General features: G+C 43.5%; 1 protein-coding gene across 1 annotated transcript in view; it reads left to right on the top strand.

The window, feature by feature from the left end:
* Positions 1-10775, top strand: part of LOC111951363 (D(4) dopamine receptor-like) — a 37620-nt gene that overhangs the window by 25194 nt on the left and 1651 nt on the right. The gene's annotated exons all lie outside the window — the stretch shown is intronic.

Below are 10775 nucleotides of genomic sequence, written 5' to 3'. Positions count from 1 at the left end.
GTTGGACAGCACAAAGGCAGCTGTCAAGGGCTTTTTACTTACCAAGTCGGAAGGGTTTGCAAACCAGTTTGGTCAGACTGGACCTGTAAAGAACAACTATGTAAACCAAGAGAATGAAAAGAGACACTACATGTCAATACATCATTGTTTGGGGGGCGGGGGGGGGGGGGGGGGTACGTGGGAATTGTTGCGTTGCTTTATTGTTCTTTCAAAACCTTTTCAGTAACATTGTTTCTCTGTATTGCCTGTTCTGAAGTGCGGTTGCTTTCATTGTGGTTCCACTCGTTTGTAGAAGGTGTTAAAAGAAAATGTGTTCAAGTTAAAGGGGGAGATGTCATAGTGTGCACCAGAGTGGGACGTCATGAAGCAGTGCGTCAGTTATCTTGAGTCTTTCCGGTGAGACGCGCATCCAAACAACTTACCTAGACTGGTACTGTCTTCTCCACTGTGGCTGTAGCACAACAAAATGTGGAATAAGATCAAGGGGTGTGAATACTTTCCTGAAGACACGGTATTTGACAGAGCGATTTTATCGAACTTTAAGTATGAACAGTTCTTCCAGTACATTTTCAGTGTAAAAATTGTTAAAAAGTAGTTGAACCCATAAAACTTTGAAATCAATGGTTTGAAAAACATACTATTATGCATTACATAATAACACGGCATTACAGCAATACAAAACAAGGATCAGATTGTTGCAATCTGAGACCACAGGGGATGGCATCTATATAACAAACACCGAACACTCAAAGAGGCTACATGCTGAGAAGGGGCTAACATTTTGATTATATCAGACAAAGGCTCACACTCCGTGGCTATAAATTCAAACGTTTTAAAACACGAGACACTTTTAAAACGCAACGAGGGTAGACGATGGTGGTAAGACGGCGTTGTTGCTCCACAGATTTAGCGGGACGCGTTTAGACTAATGCTAGTGTTGCTGTGAAGGATAGAGGAATGAATAATACCACCATCCACAGCATAGTCTCTTCCCACAATGCTGGGCCTGTTTGCTTACTGTACTAATGCAGGACCACGCGTCTATCCACTGACAAACCTGCTCCCTGCTGTGTCTGAACGGACAAAGCAGGGAGAAATAGAGTCCGTAGTCTATGTGTTTGTGGATCTAAGCTGTATCATACCATATGTGTGTGTGCGTGAACAGGTGTGAGTGTTTGGCACGTGCTGAATGGGTGGAAAATATGACATAACACACACCCGTTGTCTATGTACACATCTACGCACATCACTACCTGAGAAGTCGTTCACGGACCGCCATAACTGGCGCAGGCCATGTGTACAGGCAGAGCTGACTAACTTTACTAGTGTGACAACGTTATCATGGCACGTTTGCCCCGGAAAAGGTGATGAAGTGTTACCAGCTAGTTAGCTAGCGACCAAATATACAGTTAACACATGATGTGTCTGTAAGGTATCATACATTATGGTAATGACGCGCTGCAGTACAAGGAGAGGACGCCATCTCTCTCGCAAACAGCCACTTGACTGCAATCTTCTACCATGAGTTCACATGATCTGTGCAAACACTTTTTGATGCCACATGCATCTATTCTAACACACCCCGCACACAGATAATACAAATTCAGTAACTCTGTAAACTTTTCCTCAAATGGACGTCACATGATATTTACCATCTCACATTATGCCAACATACTCGTATTAAACACACCTCTATAAGCAGTGTCCTGTCTTATGAACACCTTTTCCTCAATGTCATAGCACATTGATGTTTGCCATGCTCACATTATGGTATATATCCTGTAGTTAGTCATCACCTTGCCATGTATTGATTTATTAGAAAAAGACTGACACTTGCTTCACTTTTCCCTCTTCCTCCCCCTTTTCCTCTCCCTCTTCTCCCCTCCCTCCCCCCCCTCCCCTCCTCCCTCTCTCTTCCGCCCTCTTCTCACCTACACCAGGTGTGTTCCTAGCTGTTGGACGCCTTTCTTTGTGGTACATGTGACCAACGTTGCTGTGGCGTGTCCCTGCAAAATCAGCCCCATCTGATCTCCGTGGTAACGTGGCTGGGCTACGTCAACAGTGCTGTCAACCCCATCATCTACACGGCCTTCACGCAGAGTTACCGAAATGTTTCACAAAACTTCTCTGCTGTCGAGCATGAGCACCTGAGTTCTAGAGATCTCTTTGACAAACATTCATTGAGATAGAACAACAATTATCTTTATGGTTCAACCTGAGACCTGAATTCGAGAATGTTGCTCTCGGCCCATGAGACGCTGAATTAAATGATCTTTCACAAAACTCCTCGGTTGCTGGATGTTGAGAGTGACTTCTTTAACCCAGAGGGGTTTTCCTGGATTTAAGTGTGGCAGAACGTGAGGTTTGTCAAAATGGCATGAACATACAGGCGGACAACATGACAGGATTTGACTGATGCGCTTAGTGACATATTGTGAATGAAAGACAGTGGCTCACGTATCTGATGGTTTCTACATGAAGTTGATACTGTGCGACTGTTTTTTTCTCCCTGTAAAATATTGCTTGGGTTAACAGAACATGGGGGAATACTGTTCATCATCATTAGCCCAAAGGCAAAAAATATGTGAACAATGTGCACATCTTAAGAACATCATAACTTATTTGATATGTGAGTTTTGATCTCTCTCCAGAATGAAATGTTTGATGTTATGCTACGGTTCTCAGTTTTGATTTAATAATGTTGCAGGTTTCTCTGGTATTGGTATTGTATTTTCTTTAGAATTGACTTTGTTCCTTTACCTGAGGATTTGGAGACTTTAGGGAACATTGGAGCCTATGCTCAAGAGGAACTTCAATTATACAAACAAACATAGTGAAATAAAGGTGAAGTTAAAATACAAAAAACACAAACATTTTTCTATCTTTGTGAATTGTAGATTAATATTATGAACATTTTACGCACACAAGAAGTGACCAAATGACAGACTTTTCAGGCCAACATTGTGGAAAGAAACTATTTCAGATGATATCATTTGTAAAGTTATAACTATGACCTAATTGAACGAAAGTGCTGTGAATGTGACAAATGTAAACAACTCTCTTTTGTCGTCGATAGAGAAAAATAATAAAACATGGTTCATTGAATACGGTATGCACCGATAACTAAAATGAACACACATACGATGATACAAATTTAATACGTATGGATGATCACTAAATGATACGTATGATGATAAACTATATGATACGTATGATGATACTATAATGATACGTATGCCATTATTTCCCCTACGTACGAACTGAAGAAACTTAGTCGCAACAGAATTAAATTCATTTCGCCGCAAATTGAACATAGATAAAATCTATTTATCCATGTCACTGAGAAGCGATTACGGAATGTTGGTCGATTCCCAATCATCAAAAGCCCACAGAAGACACTGCTATATTAACACACCAAGAAATTACGCATTAAACACAAGTGAAAAAAAATGATCACTTAGCCTGTTATCTTACAAGGCGAGAGAGAACTAAATCACAGCAATTCACCTCGAGCGTTAAGGCTTTTGAGCGCTGGGACTTAATGAGGTGTCTTTGCTGGTGGCTGGGCGGAGCAAGCTCTCAACCCGACTAGAGGAGCACATACACCAAGCATAGATAGGGAGTGAGATTTGGACAGTGAGCCAGAGATTTTTGGACCAAGTGAGCCCATATTGTGCCAACCACCATGTATGAAACAATCCATGTAGATCTGATCCACAAGCCAGACCGACCTGATCACACTACAATACTTCCACACAGCAGGCCTGAAACCAAGGCAGAGCAACAAGAGCGATAATCACAGTTTGTCGTTTTATCTTCTGGCATGCTATGATGACCTGTCACCAATGAAATGTGAACTCTAACTTAATTTGTATTTTATTTAACCTTTATTCTCACTCAGGCAAGATCAGTTAAGGACAAAATTTCTAATTTACAATGACGGCCTTACCAAAAGGTCTCCTGTGGGGACGGGGGATTAAAAAAAAATAAATTAAATAAAATATAGGACAAAAACACACATCACGACAAGAGAGATAACACAACTACATCAACGAGAGACCTAAAGACAACAATAACATAGCATGGCAGTAACACATGACAACACAGACAGTCGGTAGCAACACAAGATGAAAACAACAATGGCAGCAGCAACAACATGGTAGCAGCACAAAACAGGGTACAAAGCATTATTGGGCACCGACACAGCACAAAGGGCAAGAAAAGAGAAAACAATAGCATCAACGCAAAGCCAGCCAGCAACCGCTCAGTAAGTAGTGTCCATGATTTGGAGTCTGTTGAATGAAGAGGATCTTTCACTGTCCAACAGTTTGAGTGTTTGTTGCAGTTCGTTCCAGTCCCTGAGGGAAAGACAAGCAGCCAAAAGGGATGTGTGGGTGCTTTGGGGACCTTTATAGAACGTTTGTGGTCATGACGCAAATCCTTGAAAACATAGGTGCTAAGCGGCTAATAAAGAATACTAGAACAGAACAAGAAGGGCCCAGACACCGTTAAAAGCTCCCATTCACCGCATTATTGGACAACGTTTTCAATCCAAACGGCATATTCGTCAGGTCAAACACACTGATGTTTTCCAATTCCAAAATATCTTCAGCCGCACGTGACCACTTCGGCGCATGGTGGGTGCAAAAAATAACAACATTGTTGTATATCTTTAAAATATAAATTACAATGAGATGGGTGCATGTTAAATGGGTATCCAGAACATATAAGTATATTTAACCAAAAATGACCAAGTATGGGTAACCTGGAAGGCAAGACAAATAAAAGTGAAGTAACAATATTCAAGGTAAAGAAATGGTACCGATATCAAACCTCTTGGTTCAGGCCCTCTAGGGAGACATGGTACAAGGAGAAACGGTGAATCTCAATAACAATTCGCTCTCAATAATAGATTATCAGTATCTCTGCCCCTCGCTAGGAGTCTAACATGTTTCGAGTGCCAATGTATCGTCAGAGAGCTAATGAATCCGTACGAAGCCTACCGTGAAAATGCGCAAGCAACAGGGTTTCTCTGGCAAGCGGTCTAGATGGTCTATTATCCTCCTAGTGTTCTGCCATCCTCACTATGTTTTTCAAGAGCTGTTTGTGTCTTTAAGCTACAGATAGCATAGAAACCGGACAAAATATACACTTGATCACCGCTGATATAGGGACTCTCATTTTTTGGTGGAAACACGGTAATGATGCCCGCTAAAACTTTAATGGCCTATTGGGCCCGTAAGCGGGTGATTTGAACATGTGAGTGTCATTTGTTCGTGACAGATTTTACATCCTTGCACACACCATCCGACCACACCTAGTAGTTACTGTTCCGGCCACATTTGTCTTAGAAAGGTACTGCGGCGGCACTTGGTGGAAGATCAGACCTCACCATCCGTTTCACTGATTGTTGGGGGAGCGTCTGAAGACTAGGCCTCGGGATTCTTTAAAAACGTGATTGTCCCAGTTGTGGATCAGTACTGCAAGGATGTACCCGGTGTTGTTTTAAGATGGAGTCGAACTGTTTACCAAAAGTGGGGAGTACTGAAGGAAGCATTGAACGCGTTGGGTCAACCCGTAGGGCGGAGAGGGTTGGAGCGTGAGGAACTCGGTCCAATCCCCAAATCCATATTTTATAACATTACCCATTGCGTCAAATGCAGCCATTCTCTGGGTAACCCCGGTGTCTGAAAACGCTCATCCCAGATGGTCGGTTTGTTGACATAGTCACTCTATGTACTGCAAATCCTACGTATGTGTCACGTTGCGTTGAAAATGAAGGCGGCAAGGCGGCAGCGGTGCATAGGAGTTCCACATGTTTATTTAAATGAAACTCACGCAAAAAAATTAAAATAAACAGCAAAAACGAGACGTAACGGGAACTAAGGGAGTGCTCACAGGCACTACACAAAAACAAGAATCACCCAGAAGAAACTAAAAAGGTGGAAAAACACAGCTGTCCTAAGTAGGCATCCCTAAATCAGACGAATCAGATAGACAGCTGCTCTGACTGGGAAAGCCATACCCGGCCAACAAGAAATAGAAAAAACTAGAAGGATGGCCCAACAAAATCAAACACCGTACCGACTGTAACCAAAATAGAGAAATAAAGGGGGACACCACTAGACGGTCAGGGCGTTTGACCGTAGATGCGACTGTATGGCAATGAGTAGGCTCTTTTTTTTTAGGGGTGGTTATGGGTGGCAGCTGGTCCTCCGCGTAACAGGGAATTCCTGTCCAGTCGGCTTCCCTGTATAGATCCGTACTAAACGCCCATTCTTAATCAAAATGTCAAAGAAACTTATTTCATGCGCATCCAAATATGAGGGTTGAATTCAAAATGTTCACTGGTTGTATTGATGAAAGGAGGGGAATCGATGAAGTTCTCCCTGCTCGTGCCTTGGAATAGAACGAATACTGGGTCATCCAATGACAGCGTTTTTCACCGTAGTCTAATATGGTGCAGAGAAAGATTTATAAGGGCTGAAAATCACACTCTCCTAACTCAAACAACAACAAAAACCTTGATATTGCATGCACACTTCGGTGCCCATTTCACTACCACAGCAGTTCGCATCAGTTGAATGAACATTGATCATATTCTTCCCAAAAAAAGAAAAAGCACGAAAGCAGGATCGCCAGTCCAGTTCAACAAAACAGTTTAGTTGCGTAAGGAGTGTGCCAATGGGTTTCTAAGGTTTCCTCAGATGGAGGATATTGAGTATACAAGTGGGATTCAATCATCAAAGCAAAGCCATAAGCATCTCCCCAATTGTTATTGTGCATTGTCTTGAGAGTGTTAACCACGTTCCATAGATTTGCGTGACATATGCAGGTTTTTAGAAACGACACATCTACAACAGCAAATATCTTTAGTCAATAGAGCCTTATGGAGGCCACAATCGGGTCTCCCTGGTGGCTAATCCAGTCGTTTTTGGGATTTTTGGTAAGGCATGAATGATGCTCCTCGATTGGAAATAGTCTACTTTCATGACACTCAAATATTCTTTTGGCATAATGACTGCCAACTTTCGCGCATAAGAGACTTCCAGCTTGCAAGTGAATCTCATCCTTTGACAAGTGGTGTAGGGTCCACGTGACAATTTCTGAATACAAATTTGCTGTTGTTCAATTGTCCCCTCAGGATCTCATTCACCATAGTCCATTTTTACATTTAACATTTAAGTCATTTAGCAGACGCTCTTTCCAGAGCGACTTACAAATTGGTGCAATTCACCTTAATGATTATCCAGTGGAACACCACTTTACAATAGTGCAATCTAATCTTTTAAGGGGGGGGGTTAAGAAGATTACTTTATCCTAATCCTAGGTATTCCTTAAAGAGGTGGGGTTTCAGGTGTCTCCGGAAAGGTTGGGATTGACTCCGCTGACCTGGCGTCGTGAGGGAGTCTCTGTTTCGCACCATTGGGGTGCCAGAGCAGCGTAACAGTTTTGCTGGGCTGAGCGGCTGTATATCTGTACATTCCGAGGAGGTAGGGAGTGGGCCGAGCAGTGCCAGAGGTGGATCGAAACGCTAGTTAGCCCTTGCTTGAGGGTGAAAGGAGCCGTGAGTCAGAGCCTGAGGTAAGCAGTAGGTTTGCGCGTTATCAACTCACACTTCCGTATTGGTACAATGCTCACCATGGTGATTCTTATTGTCTTGGAGGATGCGAGCTTCAACGGGAACGAGCCAGTGGGAGAGAGCAGAGGAGGCGGGGTGAACCGTGAGGAGAATTGGGAAGGTTGCACACACGCAGACCGGGCTTGGACGAGGAGATCTATCTGGTGAAGTTGTAGGGGTTTAATGGCGGCCAGGGAGCCGCAGCAACAGCGAGTTGCAGTAATCCAGACGGGAGATGACAAGTGGGCCTGATTAGGACCGCGCTCGTTCCTGTGTGAGGCAGGGTCGTACTCTGCGAATGGTTGTAGAGCATGAACCTACAGAACGGGTCACCGCCTTGGAATGTTAGTTGAGAACGACCAGCGTGTTGTCCAGGGATCACAGCCAAGGTTCCTTAGGCACTCTGGGAAGGAGGACAGCGAGAAATGAGTTGTCAAGGGCCGTGATGGCGAGATCATGGAAACGGGCAGTCCTTCCCCGGGAGGAAGAGCAGCCTCCGTCTTGCCGAGGTTCTCAGCTTGAGGTGGTTGATCCGTCATCGCACACTGAATATTTGTTCTGCCAGACATCGCAGAGATGTCTCGTAATTAACGTCACAACCTTAATGGTTATGATCAAAGGAGGGGGGAAAGGAGAAGCAATTAATTTTGTGTTGTCGTCTGCCAATAAGCAAATGATAAGGAGAGACCATGTGAGGCATATGACAGGGGCAAGTGTGACTTTGGTGTATAGCGAGAATAGGAGAGGGCCTAGAACAGAAGCCCTGGCGGGACCAACCAAGCTGGTGGAGAGCCACGTGGTGCGGATGACACAATTCTGCGGCAACGCCAACGCGTGGTAGGAGCGACCCTGTCAGTAGGATGCGAATCACGGTTTAACACACCACTATCGAATGGAATAATTTTTTTGAAACATCCAATGCCTTGCCTTGTTCTTTAGGGAGATTATTGTAAACTCTGTATTTTATTCAAAAAATCCCACAACACTTCTTTTTCACCAACTAAATCTGCAGTATTTTCTAGGGAGGGATTTCTGTTAATCTTGGCAGACAAAAGTGGGTTTAGCTCGAAAAAGGGGACATTTAACGAGAATGTGACTGGCAGAACGGGTGTTGTAATTGTGGATGAGATGAGGGCTGCAGTAGATATGTCAGAGAGGGGGGAGTCGAGGCCTAAGAGGTTTAATATAAATAAACATCAACCAGTGGGATCTCTGCAAACGGTAATTAACCATTGGAGACATAGAGATGACAAGTTTACAGAAGAGTCTTATAGAGTGCAGTGCATGTGTCCTATAAAGGAGCCAATTGGTGGTAATTTACATTTAAGTCATTTAGCAGACGCCTTATCCAGAGGACTTACAAATTGGTGCATTCACCCTTATGATATCCAGTGGAAAACAACCACTTTACAATAGTGCATCCTAACTCTTTTAAGGGGGGGGGGTTAGAAAGGATTACTAACTAATCTCATCACCTAGGTATTGACCTTAAAGAGGGTGGGGTTTACAGGTGTCTTCCGGAAGGTGGTGATTGGTTCTGAAGTGCGGTTGCTTTCATTGTGGTTCCACTCGTTTGTAGAAGGTGTTAAAAGGAAAATGTGTTCAAGTTAAAGGGGGAGATGTCATAGTGTGCACCAGAGTGGGACGTCATGAAGCAGTTATCTTGAGTCTTTCCGGTGAGACGCGCATCCAAACAACTTACCTAGAATGGTACTCCACTGTGGCTGTAGCACAACAAAATGTGGAATAAGTCAAGGGGTGTGAATACTTCCTGAAGACACGGTATTTGACAGAGCGATTTTATCGAACTTTAAGTCTGAACAGTTCTTCCAGTACATTTTCAGTGTAAATTGTTAAAAGTAGTTGAACCCATAAACTTTGAAATCAATGGTTTGAAAAACATACTATTATGCATTACATAATAACACGGCATTACAGCAATACAAAACAAGGATCAGATTGTTGCAATCTGAGACCACAGGGGATGGCATCTATATAACAAACACCGAACACTTCAAAGAGGCTACATGCTGAGAAGGGGCTAACATTTTGATTATATCAGACAAAGGCTCACACTCCGTGGCTATAAATTCAACGTTTGAAAACACGAGACTGTTAAAACGCAACGAGGGTAGACGATGGTGGTAGACGGCGTTGTTGCTCCACAGATTTAGCGGGACGCGTTTAGCACTATGCTAGTGTTGCTGTGAAGGATAGAGGAATGAATAATACCACCATCCACAGCATAGTCTCTTCCCACAATGCTGGGCCTGTTTGCTTACTGTACTAATGCAGGACCGCGTCTATCCACTGACAAACCTGCTCCCTGCTGTGTCTGAACGGACAAAGCAGGGAGAAATAGAGTCCGTAGTCTATGTGTTGTGGATCTAAGCTGTATCATACCATATGTGTGTGTGCGTGAACAGGTGTGAGTGTTGGCACGTGCTGAATGGGTGGAAAATATGACATACACACACCCGTTGTCTATGTACATCTACGCACATCTACTCTGAGAGTCGTTCACGCCATAACTGGCGCAGGCCATGTGTACAGGCAGAGCTGACTAACTTTACTCAGTGTGACAACGTTATCATGGCACGTTTGCCGGAAAGGTGATGAAGTGTTACCAGCTAGTTAGCTAGCGACCAAATATACAGTTAACACATGATGTGTCTGTAAGGTATCATACATTATGGTAATGCAGCCTGCAGTACAAGGAGAGGACGCCATCTCCTCGCAAACAGCCACTTGACTGCAATCTTCTACCATGGTTCACATGATCTGTGCAAACACTTTTTGATGCCACATGCATCTATTCTACACACCCGCACACAGATAATACAAATTCAGTAACTCTGTAAGCTTTTCCTCAATGGAACGTCACATGATATTTACCATCTCACATTATGCCAACATACTCGTATTAAACACAACCTCTATAAGCAGTGTCTGTCATGAACACCTTTTCCTCAATGTCATAGCACATTGATGTTTGCCATCTCACATTATGGTAATATACTGTAGTTATGTATCCCTTGCCATGTATTGATTTATTGAAAAGACTGACTGCTTCACCTTTTCCCTCTTCCTCCCCCTTTTCCTCCTCCCTCTTCTCCCCTCCCCTCCTCCCCCCTTCCCCCTCCTCCCCTCCTCT

This window comes from Salvelinus sp. IW2-2015, linkage group LG24 (genome assembly GCF_002910315.2).
Source record: "Salvelinus sp. IW2-2015 linkage group LG24, ASM291031v2, whole genome shotgun sequence".
Classification (NCBI taxonomy): Eukaryota; Metazoa; Chordata; class Actinopteri; order Salmoniformes; family Salmonidae; genus Salvelinus; species Salvelinus sp. IW2-2015.
This window is presented reverse-complemented; position numbering and strand designations above follow the sequence as displayed.